Below are 14,793 nucleotides of genomic sequence, written 5' to 3'. Positions count from 1 at the left end.
GGCACCTGTTTATCGCAGCGAATTTACAATTGTGATCTAGAAATCCAAGCTCACACTACCTGTCTGGGTAGGTGTGTGTGTCAATCTGGTAGCACTCTAGCCTCTGAGTCAAAAGGTTGTGATTTGAAGCCTCATATTGGGACTTGGAATTATACAGTCTAAGCCAGGGTGGGCCAACCTTTTGGCTGCTGAGGGCCAGATTTGAGAAAAGTCCGTGGGTTGGAAGAACAATATTTTATCCTGATTGGCCAGTCCCATTGCCGAACAAAGCCTAAGTCCGTGGTACCGTCGCCTGATTGCCTCGGGGCCTGCGTGTCATTGTCTTTGTGGAGTCCTGTAGCTCAGTGGTTAGAGCACTCGCTTTGCAAGTGAGAGACCTGAGTTCAATTCCAGGCAGGTCAGGGCGAAACCTTGGGCAAGTTTCCTTACTCCACACAGAGCCTAATAATAATCCCTCCAAAAACCAAAAACAATAATAAAATTGGTCATTTTCAATCTACGACTGTTTGTGGGACATTGCTGTGCACAATTGGCTGCCGCGTTCACCCACAAATATACAGTCAATTCACTTTACAGTGTGTTCTGTGAAGCGCTTTGGGACGTCCTCCTGACGTGAAAAGCGCTATATCAAATGCAAGGATTATTATTATTATTATTATTTGTTCATTAGACAATGAAGGTGGAAATGGTTCGTGGGCTGGCTAAAATCATCCATTGGGCCGGATGCGGCCCATGGGCCACCAGTTGGACCACCCTAGTCTAAGTCAACACTCCAATGCAGTGCTGTGTGGGGGGGTGTTGCACTGTTAGAGATGCTATCCTTTGGATAAGATGTTAAAGTGAGTTTCCATCTGCCTGTTCAGATGGACATTAAAGAATCCCATGGCACTATTCAAAAAGAGAAGGGAGTTACTCCCGGTGTCCTGGCCAACAATCCCCTAAATAAAATTGGTCACTCATTCCACGGCTGTTTGTGGAACATTACTGTGCGTAACTGGCTGTTGCATTTTGCCCTCAAAATACACAGTCAATCCATTTTACAGTATACCCTGTGAAATGCTTCAAGACATCTTAACAACATGATAAGGAGTTATATCAAATGCAAGGATTATTATTATAATACACATTTCTTGGCAAATTAATTTATTAGTGCCCCCATTATACCCATAGTGGATTTTTGCAAATTGAGAGGGAAAAAAAAGGTCTGCTATAATCCATTCAAACTGACAGAAGTGGTAATTTCCTTGATGGCCAACAAATATCTGATAAAACCTTTCCGCATTTATTACTGTGACCCATGTCTCCAGGCAATTCTAGTCCTTGAGTAAAATATTTCTCTCCTTAGGTAATGACTAACTGCAGATGCTCTGGGAATGTTCGACTGAAGATGATTTATGAACTTATTCTGTTTGCACAAAGATACTTGAAAGTATTTTACCAGCCTGTGTAATATTTACTGTTTATTGCGGTATGGGGCACAAGTCTTGTTTGATTTTGTATCCATGTGAATAGAGCAAAGAAGGGGGGTTTACAGATATTATGCTGTATCTCTGAAGAAATCGAGAAAATTGGTATTGGGGAATGATGTCTCTCCCAATAAGTGGATTTTTTTTGTAAACCTTTATCATGATAATAATAATCCTTGCATATGATATAGCACCTTTTACATTGTGAGGATATCTCCAAGCACTTCACAAGATGTACTGTAAAGTGTAGTGACTATATTTTACGGGCAACTAATCTTGCAGCAATGTCCCACCAACAGCCATAAAGTTAATGATTAATGTTATTTGGAGGATCGTTGGTCATCACATCAGAAGAATCTCCCTTCCCTCCGCCCCCTGAGAAGCTGTTTTACCCTCGGATTAAAAAATACCTGAAGACAGTTGCTTAACTTACTTTCAGAGAATAGTGCCATGGGATCTTTAATGTCCACCTGAACATTGCCTCTATTAAAAATTGCCTCCTGTAATGAACCCCCTCATTGAATGTTCAGTTGGGTTTGTGAGTTTGCATACTGGTTTGTTTGCTTGCTATATTAAGCATTAACCCCTCAAACTATGCCCTCTTTATCTCTATATGGTTCAAGAGCAATGTGAATGGTAGATTAATAGGTATACTGTATATCAAGCGCTTTAGGACGTCTGAATAATTTGAAAGGAGTTATGTAATGGGATGGGATGCATCCTAGGTTGCTGAGGGAAGTAGGGTGGAAATAGCAGAGGCTCTGGCCACAATCTTTCAATCTTCCTTGGATATGGGAGTAATACCTGAGGACTAAAGGGATGCAAATGTTACACCCCTGTTCAAAAAAGGGGAAAGAGATAAACCTGGTAACTACAGGCCATTCAGCCTAACATCGGTGGTGGGGAAACTATTAGAGACCATAATCCGAGACAAAATGAATTTTCACTTGGAAAAACATAAGTTAATTAATGACAGTCAACACAGATCTGTTAAAGGCAAATCGTGTCTGACAAACTTAATTGAATTCTTTGATGAAATAACGGAGAGGATTGATGAAGATAGTGCAGTTGATGTAGGATATGTGGACTTTCAGAAGGCGTTTGATAAGGTGCCACTTAATAGACTAGTTGGCAAAATTGAAGCCCATGGGATAAAAGGGACATATAAAATTGCCTGGGAGACAGAAAGCAGAGGGTAGTGTGAATGGTTGTTTTTCAGACTGAAGGGAGATATACAGTGGTGTCCCCTAGGGGGCAGTATTATGTCCACTGCTCTTTTTGATAAATATAAATTGCTTGGACTTGAGTATAGAGAGAAAAATGTTAACGTTTGCAGATGACACACAACATGGGAGAGTAGTAAACAGTGAGGAGGATGGTAGACGACTGCAGGAGGACACAAACAGACTAGTGAAATAAGCAGACACATGACAGATGAAGTTTAATGCAGAGAAGTGTGAGGTGATGCATTTTGGGAGGAAGAACGAGGATAGGCAATATACAATAAACGGTACAGTTTTAAAGGAGGTTCGGGAGCAGAGAGACATGAGGGTTCAGGTCTCTGAAGGTGGCAGGTTGATAGAGCTGTTAAAAAAGCATATGGGATCCTTGGGTTTACAAATAGAGGCATAGAGTACAAAAGCAAGGAAGTTGCATAGCAAGGAACATTCAGCATAATTCAAAAGAAAGGAACATTCAGTATAATGTTGCTTGAAGAGGAAAAAATTGCAAGGATATGGGGAAATAACGGAGGGGTGGGACTGAGTGGGTAGCTATTCCAAAGAGTCTGCACAGCCACGATGGGCTGCATGGCCTCCTTCTGTGCTATAATATTCTATGATTCTATGATAAGTGAAAATTGCATTGTTTTGTAAATCCTTGCAAGTACTCTGCAACACACTTTAAGCACTCTGAGACGCTACCCTGCATGGAAGGCGCTATATAAGTGCAAGTTGTTGTTGTTGTTGTTGTTGTATCCTTGTGCTATGGGTGTTAATTCTCTATCTCTAACTAATACCTCACAACTTGACTTTTAGTAAAAAAAATCATTACAGTTAACAGTCTATGGGAATGTATCATTGAACTCTAGTAGATGTTACATTCCTAAGGTTTACATTGTAAAGATGAACTGCGTGCAGAATTACCAAAAAATGTTAAAGAAAGACATTCATATTCACACATTAGTATTTTTCAAATCACTTTTAAACAATCTTCTTTTGCAATACATTTAGCTTTGCAAATAGATGCACAGATTTATCAGCATCAAAATTGAGGTGTAACATAGATTGGGTTTTCCATATGAGCTGCTGTTCTTTCTAAACTGTGTGTAATCTTGTGTTAGTAGCTTCCAAGTCAATTTGCAGCAAATACAATATTAAGACAGAGTCATTTCTTGATCAGCATTTTAATATATGTAAATCCTACAGATCCACTTAAATCAATATTTAATCAATCAATAATTTGAACAAACAACAACAGAAAACATGTTTTGAATGGTTTTGCAATTAACCAAAATATATTGGTAGTGCCCTGGTTTCAAATAATTGTACTCTGAATCTGCATGCCAATTCCCCTGTTTTACACCTTTGTGGTAAATGGTGAGAAGAATAACATTAGTGTTCAGGCTGAAAGTGCAAATAAATGTAATTTGTTGTTGTTTGTTGTAATCAAACCATCCGTGTGTATGTATGGCACTTTGGGACGTTCTGCGGTGTTTCTGGTTTCAGTATAATGTTCAGTTTTGGATGCGGTGTGTGCTGGTTAAAGAGTTCGAGTCCATGTTTAGCGCAGACAAGTGCAGAAGGGTAATTATTTTTGTTTAAAATTCACAGCTGAAAATCTCACCCATAAGCCTTTATAGCAAGTTATTGTATTCCAAATGTTGATACTGAGTGATTCTGACTTAAGCAAAACTGATCAGAAACTGGCATTTCAGCAGTTAGTTCATTTGCTGTCTATGGGAGATTAAAACTTTCCTCAGAGCTACTTTAACATATGAATGTGCGTCTTTTCCCCCTTTGAAACCTAGAGCAAATCATTTGTAAATTTAACAGCTTGCTGAATAAAACGGCCTCTTCCATATCCCTTTCTTCCGAGGGTTACGTGTGGACCCAAGGCGAGGAGGATGGACGTCATCCCGAGGGAATTCCTAACACTTCTTTATTGAACTAAGAATTTGTCGGGCAAATTTTAAAGTGGCCGTGAAGTAGCTTTCAAGAGGAGCATCTTACCATGAACAGCCTCTCCAGCCCCTCAGCGTGCCAACAGTTTACTTCTGTTACAATAATACTCTCATTCAGAGGAGCCGAATGTGTAACATGCAGTATATGTGGCAATAAAGCATTTCAAGCCTGAACACTAACGTTATTCTTCTCATCATTTACCACAAAGGTGTTAGACAGGGGAAGTAGCCTGCACATCCAGATACAATTAGTGAAACAAGGGCTGCCCCAGTATATTATAGTTACAGAATTGCTAACACGTTAAAAAAAGAACAATTTTTTTGTTGTTGTTTGTTCAAATTAAAGTTTTGAATCGAGAAATAAATTAATTGTGATATAAATATCTATGCTTTTTTAATTACTTGAAACATTGCTTGCTTGGTCCTCCCGAGTGTTGAGATCATAACAACATAAGAATTGCTAGATGAAAGAAGACCAAGGTCCATCCAATTCACTTTCCACCATCCTGGCAGTCACATGCACATGACATGTCCCAAACTGTATAGTGTATGTGTTCTGAGACGTTCCTTCTATGTGATTGGTGCTGTATAAGTGCAAGTTGTTCGTGAGAGAAGAGATGCTTAAGGGGAAATCTAATAGAAGTGTTTAAAATTATAAAAGGATTTGATAAGGTTTACATGAATAGGCTGATTCCACTGGTTGAGGAGTCCATAACCAGGGAACACAAGTATAAGATAGGATCTAACAGAGAATTTAGGAGGAATAACTTCACGCAGAGGCTAGTGATATTGTGGAATTTGCTGCCTGAAGTGGTGGTTGAATCAGATAGTGTAGTGATAGCATGGTGATAGTTGGGTGATTCACATTTCTATCAGAATTCCAGCTGGTCAAAATTATTATATGTTATCTGCTAAACTACTGATCATAAACTATACCACTATGTGATAGACTCCAGCCATTCACAAGTGGCTGGAGTTGGGCTGTCAATCAATGAGGGGGCGGAGGAACAGGGAAGAACAAGAGAGGGAATGGGAGGAGTCAAATCATGATTGATTGACAGGTGGAGGCCCTTGTGAATGGGTGGAGTAGGTATCTATTCACAAGCAGCAGCATTACTATTATTATTATTAATTATTAATTATTATCAGCATGTGGGTGAAGGGATGATTTGTTGAGTTTAAAGATTGAGCGCACTCTACTGTGCCAGTAGATGCAGTAAAAATAGTGCTGCAAGATTCACATGGATACTTCCACAAGGGATAATTTATGTCTGTGACATAAATATGCAATTTTATTTTAATGACTCAGCCAAGCTCAGGTCCTGGCACTCTAGTGTCAGTGCTTTCTTGTGTTCTCTGTTGCCAAAGGTGTTGTCCTTCAGATGAGACATTAAATCGAGGTTCCATCTGGCTGTTCAGGTGGATGTTAAAGATCCCCAGGCACTATTACAAAAGAGAAGGGAGTTACTCCCAGGTGTCCTAGCCAACAAAATAAATTGGTCATTCACATCATGACTTTTCTCTTTGACCGTGCTTCTGGCTACCCTCTCCCTCCACCCTTGCCATTTCCAAGACTGAGGTGGATAGATTTTTGTTAGGTAAGGTTATCAGGGGATATGGGGAAAAGGCAGGTAATTGGAATTGAGGTACAGATCAGTCATGATTTAATAGAATAGCAGAACATGCTCGAGGGGCTGAAGGCTTACTCCTTTTCTGAAGTCAATAATAATAATGATTCTTGCATTTGAAATAGCGTCTTATCACGCCTTCAAGACGTCTCAAAGCGCTTCACAGAATATACTGTAAAGTGAATTGACTGAATATTTTGTGGGCGAATTGCGGCAGCCAATTGCACACAGCAGTGTCTCACAAACACTCGTGGATTGAGTGAACAATTTTTTTTATGTTCCTTCATGATTCCAACCCTCAGCTCGGGTGCAAACTCTTAATTGTCCAACGCCTTGGAACATCCTTCTAATGTGAAAGGCCCTATATAAATGTAATTTTGTTGTGGTGTGCAAATTGGTGTGCAAATTGGCTCTCATGTTTGTCTACAAAACACACAGTTACTAACTACACTTTATAGTAAATCCTGTGAAATACTTTGAGACATCCTCCCAACATCAATGATACTATATCAAATGCAAGATTTATTATTATTAATATTATTATTCACCTCAGGAAGTGATCACCATCACCGCGTCATTTGATTTCAGTCTGCTTCTGGAGACAGCAAGCACCTGGATAAACAGTACTGTTTGGCTGCTGCTAGATAAATTTGCTGCGTTGTTTTCAGGCCCTGGCTTAGCTTTGCTCATCTGTGTGAATGTTCCCTGGAGATTACCCAGAAAATGAGCCACAAGTCCTGGCGAAGAAAAAAACTGCCATATGTTAGTGTGTGCATGAGCACTTATTTCCACAGAGCCATTCAATTCAGTTCTGCAGTGTCAACGTGGCCGGAACGTCAGCACCAACAAGCCGCAAGTTACTTGAGAACAGTTTTGTTTAATTTATTTAGTCACTTCTCAGACTGCAAGTTAAAACTAGCAAACGTGTATCATCACAGCATCACTGCTGGGAACAAATTTCCACACACAGCGAGGTGACTGGTTTGCCAGAAAAAAGATGCTCTTTCTCCTTGCCTCACTGCTGTCAAACAATTTGCCTGGCTTGGAAACAGCTTACTGTCATCACAAAACAGCTGAGATCAGTCACTTTGGATTTGAGGAAGTTCAGACCCAAAATCGAAACAAAAACTAAAACTAATTTTGGGTGAGAGAGTTCTATTTTCAAACTGTTTTTACATTTATACAGCCTCTTTCACATAAGGAGGACGTCTCAAGCATTTCACAGTTCTGGTTGGGATCACTGAGCTGAGGCTGGGGTGGCCAAAAGCCAGTCGAAAAGAAAGGTCTTAAGGTAGACTTTAAAGATGGGGAAGGAGAGAGGTGAAGAGGTGGACCTCTAGGATGGAGTTCCAGAGAGCAGGGGTAAAATAGCTGAAATCCAGCTCATCAATGATAAAGCAAACTGGGAAGGCCACATGAAACAAACCATTGTTCACTGAGCAGAGGGAACGGCCGCTAACCACACTTCACAGGATTGCAGACATAATTGTTTTAAGATCTTTCATCCTATTCATTGATTTCTGGACTTGGGACATTAACATTAATTTAAAAACAAATCTAACTTTTCTCCAAAGTTTTTCTCACTCATTTAGCCTTTCTTAGGTGCACTTTGCTGATTGTACTTCAGGACTGTAATGTGACCTATGTTTTAGAAAAGTTGATAAAATATGTCCTTATTGTGCAAAGCAGAGGAATAAAGCAGCATTGTTCTCCGGGTCTATAAGCACAATCAAGGACTCATCACATTAATGGCAGCCTGTAATAGCAGTGCTGAACGTTTAGGGAGGAGTATGTTGTTGAGTACTTGTGGTAGTGCAATGAAAATAACAGAGCAGAGATTGTACTTTGATGTGATTCTATTCTGCACTGCACTGTACTGTGAATTGGAGCCAATAAAACAACTGAAGATGGGAAAAAGATGAGTCAGATGAGGTTAGATTACAATCTGATTCCTGGAACTTGAGCAGAACATGTCCAAGCTCATCTGTGTCATTACAGGATTCCTCAGATGCCTTTTTAAAATGTCATTTTGTTCTTTCCAGTTTATTTTCCTTTTCTCCTCTTCCTGAAGCTGCTGACTCTTGCTGGGTCTCTAGCTCCGCTACATGCCAGTGAATTCCTAGACCATTCTTCAAGAGTGAGTCTTGACAGTGAGTGTCAGCAGGTAACTTAATCTTGATAGGTATCACAGCCCAATCCTGTCTTTACCAGAAATCTGACATTTATCATAAGCCTCCCTTTTCTGCTTTATTAGACAATGTAATGGTATCACAACTTTTTGGTCACCCTGTATAATGAAATGCATTTCTTGTTGACTGAATTTTACTTTTTTTAAAACCATGTGCTTCATTTCAAGGTACATTGCAGCTATTATCTATTGCAGTTGAAAAACGTATCTCTATTCATTGGCATTTAATGCAGTTTGTAATTAATATGCAGAACTACATTTTATAAAGTTTTGGCAAACGTTTATGATTTCCATACTTGTAAAATTTAACAGGGAGGAAATAGCCTCTGAGAGTTTAATGGACCAACCTTTTCCTGATTAAAAAATGTAAAGACAAAAAGGGGTCATTAATAATAATGATTATAATACAGTAATAATATTCCTTGCATTTGGCATAGAACCTTTCACATTGGAAGAACATCTCCGAGCGCTTCACTTACAAGGTAAACCAAGCTCCGAAATCTCTATATTCCCTGACATATCTCAGATATCACATTAATACAGACATTATGCTGTTTATCATGGCGCAGCAAAATGGAGGAGAGATATGCTAAAATCTGTGTGTGCTTCAGACTGTGGGAGTAAGCCAATTTTGTGGCACTGCAAAATAATAAAATCTATCCGGCCTAATACAATTGATAACATTCTCACCTCCGAATTGGAAGGTTTATGGGTTCAAATCCTAAGTAAGGAAATGGAATTAATTCAGTCAAGGCTGCCACTGCACATTCGCTTACAAATATGCCAAAAACTCTGTGAAATTGTTTGAGAAGTTTTGACATGATATGTTGATATATGAAATACAAGAGGTATCATAATTTTTAGCAGTAAATTACCTTCAATCTTAAATGAATGGGATTTGCTTAATATTCTCATTTAATGCTGCAAGTTTTATATCAAAGTTTCTTGCTAATTTATTTTCTTTTGCTTTATTACTGTTAATCATCTTTCACTGGCAGCTGGGACAACAATAAATGACCCCTCCACAATTTAATAAAATAGATATTGTCTGCTTATTGGGAGGCTGCTTAGGATGATCTTTCTTGCTTATTGTATTACAGGACATAACAAGGGCAGATTTCACTTTCCCAAGAAAAGCATTTCATTGTTTCTCCATCTTCGCAGAACTTGGGCATCACAAATATCTAGCAAAAGAGCTTGAGGCAGTCTGTGTGTATCAATAAAATAATTAATTCGCAACTCTTTCAACAAACGGTCTGTCTTGTAAGAGAATATACAGAGATGCACTGTCATCAAGCGTTATACAATTCTTAATAGTCTCTTTAATTTTCAGTCCTGACTGCAATTGTGCATTTGGAACTTCATTTTCATTCATTGTACAATAGCGTATCAACTCCAGCAACACAATGAACATTTTGTTCAGTTGAATATGTGTTCATTGTTTATAATAATAATCGTTGCATTTGATATAGCACCTTATCATGTTGTTGAGATGTCTCAAAGCTCTTCACAGAATATATTGTAGTGAATTTGTGGGTGAAAATATTGTTTATTTGCACCGAAATTGACAATTGCAATTGAAGTGATTGCTATTGCTTCTGTTATTAGTTTTGAAATTTCCTCCCCATATTATGGATCAATATTATAAGTCACAGGCAGAAAATTCCTCCCCTCATACCTATCAGAAGTCTTAAACCCTATTTGATTTAAGTTATTATTATTTTTGTTGTTATTTTTGGGACATTTAGCGTAAAAGGCCACCTGAACAGAGAGGCGGTGATTGATGTGAAGTGGGGACCGATGGACGTGAATGGGATACTTTCTGTAAGTCAAACTGCAACTAAGTACAACTAACCCAAAGCAGCAGCTGACACCACGTATTCCAGTCAGCAGTTTGCAGCAGCTTCTGCCCATCACCTCTCCACACAGGCGGCAGGTTACCATGGGGGCGGGGCTGGTGTCAGTCAGTCAGGGCCTGGGGGCGGGGCTGGTGTCAGTCAGTCAGGGCCTGGGGGCGGGGCTGGTGTCAGTCAGTCAGGGCCTGGGGGCGGGGCTGGTGTCAGTCAGTCAGGGCCTGGGGGCGGGGCTAGTGTCAGTCAGGTCAGTCAGGGTGGGGCCGGTGTCAGTCAGTCAGGGCCTGGGGGCGGGGCTGGTGTCAGTCAGTCAGGGCCTGGGGGCGGGGCTGGTGTCAGTCAGTCAGGGCCTGGGGGCGGGGCTGGTGTCAGTCAGTCAGTCAGGGCCTGGGGGCGGGGCTGGTGTCAGTCAGTCAGTCAGGGCCTGGGGGCGGGGCTGGTGTCAGTCAGTCAGGGCCTGGGGGCGGGGCTGGTGTGTCAGTCAGTCAGGGCCTGGGGGCGGGGCTGGTGTCAGTCAGTCAGGGCCTGGGGGCGGGGCTGGTGTCAGTCAGTCAGGGCCTGGGGGCGGGGCTGGTGTCAGTCAGTCAGGGCCTGGGGGCGGGGCTGGTGTCAGTCAGTCAGGGCCTGGGGGCGGGGCTGGTGTCAGTCAGTCAGGGCCTGGGGGCGGGGCTGGTGTCAGTCAGTCAGGGCCTGGGGCGGGGCTGGTGTCAGTCAGTCAGGGCCTGGGGGCGGGGCTGGTGTCAGTCAGTCAGGGCCTGGGGGCGGGGCTGGTGTCAGTCAGTCAGGGCCTGGGGGCGGGGCTGGTGTCAGTCAGTCAGGGCCTGGGGGCGGGGCTGGTGTCAGTCAGTCAGGGCCTGGGGGCGGGGCTGGTGTCAGTCAGGGGGGGGGGGGGGGTGTCAGTAGGGCTGGGGGCGGGGCGGGACAGTAAGATGGCTGCGCGGGTCCGCGGGAAGCGCAGAGCCTGAGGCCGCCCTGAGACACACAGAGAGAGAGACCCCCCCGGCCCAGAGAGAGAGAGAAACCCCCGGCCCCGGCACAGAGAGAGACCCCCGGCCCCGGCACAGAGAGAGAGAGACCCCCTCACACACTTCATATCCGTGCAGTGGAGGAGCCGCCGCCGGTCAGTGACTACTCTGCTCTCAGTCTGTCTGCTCTGTGTGTCTGCACTGCTCTCTCTCTGCTCTCTCTCTGCTCCTCACCCCCTCCGCGCTCTCTCTTTGCTCTCTCTCTCTCTATTTGCTCTCTCTTTCTCTCTCTCTCTCTCTCTGCTCTCTCTCTGGTTTCTGCTCAAACGGCCATCCTTTTCCCTTTGATCTTGTGTCTGTTACACCCACTGCACACGCAGCACTGCGTCCTTTTCTTTTGAGGGGTTTTGGGAAAGGTTTCTGGTGACCTCGGTGTTCAGAGTGAGGTTTGTTGTTGAGCATTATTTGAGGCCATTTACCGTATTGAGTTACACTCTCAGAATTCACACCTGTTGCTTTACAACGACGGCAAAAAAAATGCAGTAGTTTCCAGGTTGTGGTGGATTGCATACAGGCTTTAAGGATTGACATGTATGTGATGCACAAATGGTATATAGCATTTTATTTTATAGGTATAGTTTGCTGTGTGTGACATTGACAGAAGAAACCCACAGATGCGCTTGAAATTACAATTTGCCAAATTCACTTTCTGTTTAACCCAATTTTGCATAGTTCTGGACGAACCTCCTTTCAGATCAGTTTTCAGATCCATGAAATATCACACATGGGTCATTTTCTGTTTGGAGTGAGCCTCTGGCCCACACCCAAGTGTGTTTAAGTTAGCTTTAAAGCATTTGGATACAACTTGAATGCACAAGTTACGCACACAACACCTGTATTTCAGGCCAATTTGTCCATGGGAAGACATTGTGAATTTATGAGAGGAAAATGTAGCAAGTTTATATCGCCGACTTATCTAAAGGTAGATTTAGAGAGTTCACTTAAAACACTCGTCTTGCTCCGTACCCATTTATACTTTCTCACAATTTGGATTTCTAGTTCTAAGAATTCAATTATTGTGCAGATCACCAGCTGTGATTGTGGGTGGGTCATCAAGAGGATAACAGGTTGCGATGTGTCAAAGATAGTTAGCTTGAGTTACTAAGAAGTTGTGAAATCTATACTGATATGCAACCCCTTAAAGAAAAGCGTACTTGTATTTGATACTTTAATGTTCTTTAATGTCGGAAGGTGATCTCAAAGCACTGCACAGTGTAATGATTCTGTATTTTGTAGGCATTTTAAATGATTTTAGACCATCTTGAGGAGATTGTTTGCCGGGACACCACGAGAAACTCTATTCTGTTTTTGAATAAAGAGGAATATTTTAACATTCACCTGAACAGGCAGACAGAATGTTTCAAAGTTTTTTTTTGAAGGACTGTACCTCCAACAATGAAGCATTGCATTGGAGCGTGAGCCTAGACTACATAAATTTCAAGTCCCAACATGGGGCTTTAATCCACAACCTTCTGACTTGGAAGCAAGAGAGATTATTTGTGCTGCAGGTGCCATACTTTTTCAAAAGCTGTTCTCATTCTGCACAAGTGACCAGAATATTTCATAATATGCCACAATGTCATTGATCCAAAACTACATTTTAGGTCATCATAAAATGTGTAATAATAATCCTTGCATTTGATATAGCACCTTATCATGAAATTTCAAAGGGCTTCAGAGTGTCTTGTAAAGAATAGTGACTGTGTATTTGTAGGCATAAGAGGTTGCCAATTTGTACACGTTTCGCCCTCAAAATATACAGTCAATTCACTTTACAGTATATTCTGTGAAGCACTTTGAGACGTCTTGAAGATGTGATAAGGCGCTGTATAAATGATCATTTTTTTCTCTGAGGAATTGTCAGATGGGACATCAAAGGAAATCTTTTCTCTTTTCAATTACTGTAGTGCTAAGGAGTCTTTAATGTTTCCACAGACAGACAGGACCTTGGTTTAACACCACTTAAGGATGGCACCTCCGACAATGCAGTACTTTTCTCTTCCTCCTCCTTTTTGGTTGGCTAACAAAGTAATAAAAATAACAAAAGAGCATAGATTTATGCCATAAATAATCAATCAAAAAACATTTATTTTGTTGGCCACTGTTGGCCTAGACTCTGGGTTCCAAGTCCCATGAGTATTGGGGACAAAAACTATTGGTTGTAATGTGTGTAATCATCTCTAGTTTACATTTAGGCTGAAAGGATTCAGTGATGCAACTGCCAAAGTGAGATTTCTCTGTACATTGACTCCATTTCAATTCAATTTGTTTAAGTTTGGAAATAAAGCACTAGTTCTTGTTACATTGAAATGTATCAGAAGTGAATTAATATACATCTGTACAGGAATTATGATGATAAATGTAATATTTTTGCTGGAAATTCTAGGTTAACTTTTGTTTTTTGATGGAGGAAAGAGCTGGCATTGCTACAGCACTTTATCATGTCAATGTTTCAAAAGTTCTTTCCAGCAACTACTGTTAATCTGAATAATGCTACAATGAGAGGATTAAATGTTCTCACTCATTTCATCCTGAGCAGGGTTGCCCACCAGGCAGCTCGCAGGAGTGCTATCCATCTAGTGAGGACCCAACCCCGTGCTTGTCGCATATCAGACAAAAAACTAGTGGCTATGTATCCTCCTTTGGGGGGTAAGCAGGGTCTTCTTAGAGTTGAACTGGCTCCAAGGTGACATGTCAGGCAACAGCAATTGGAATTGTGTCAGCCCTCTGTGGTGGTCTCAGTAGTCCAGTTCCTGAGCCAGGTGGGTCTGCCATACTCCAGGGCAATGCAGATGACAGCTCAGCAAGGCTGGCTCATTGGCAGGACATGAAGGGCAAACCAGTCACTGGGGGCAGGGAGTTATCCCACTCAGCTCCTGCTAACCTTGTAAGCTAAAGGCTGGTTAGGGTGGTCCTAGCTGGACAAGCAGTGGGAAAGCTTGCCAGACAGTGCTATCGAAGGCAAGCTGTGCGGCTTTAGCTGATTAGACTCCAGCAGTATACGAACACACATTGGGGTCCCCAAGTCTTGGCTCCTGCCAATCTGTGTCTAATGCTTTCCGGAATTAGGTAAGCAGGATGCATCCCTCCAGGGAGAGAGTGCATTCCATCTATCTCTGGAATTTCCATGTTTAAGTGGGATGCATTTATATAGACAATCAATGAAACCACAAACAACTATGAAGTAAGTGACCAATTACTCTGGAGAATTCTTGCCTAGGACATTAGTAGAAACTTATTTATTTTGAATAGTGTCATGAAATCTTTAACATCCAACTGCATAATAAGCAAATGCCTTCTCAGTTAATATCTCATTTGAAATTGAGCACTTAGAACATCGCTCCTCTCCTCCAATGCTGCATTGAATGTCAGTTTAGACTATGAGCTCAAGTGTTCGTAAATTGGGATTTGAACCCACAACCTATGTACCGTGCACAGAGGTGGAAGTGGGT

General features: G+C 41.7%; 1 protein-coding gene across 1 annotated transcript in view; it reads left to right on the top strand.

Annotated features, from left to right (window-relative positions):
- The first annotated feature begins 11,353 nt into the window (after nucleotides 1-11,353).
- Nucleotides 11,354-14,793, top strand: part of dennd4c (DENN/MADD domain containing 4C) — an 82,868-nt gene continuing 79,428 nt past the window's right edge. Inside the window, exon 1 of the mRNA XM_042345174.1 lies at nucleotides 11,354-11,436. The gene's annotated coding sequence lies outside the window, so the exon portion shown is untranslated. The remainder of the gene's footprint in view (nucleotides 11,437-14,793) is intronic.

The sequence above is a fragment of the Callorhinchus milii genome, unplaced genomic scaffold (genome assembly GCF_018977255.1).
Source record: "Callorhinchus milii isolate IMCB2004 unplaced genomic scaffold, IMCB_Cmil_1.0 Scaffold32, whole genome shotgun sequence".
Classification (NCBI taxonomy): Eukaryota; Metazoa; Chordata; class Chondrichthyes; order Chimaeriformes; family Callorhinchidae; genus Callorhinchus; species Callorhinchus milii.
This window is presented reverse-complemented; position numbering and strand designations above follow the sequence as displayed.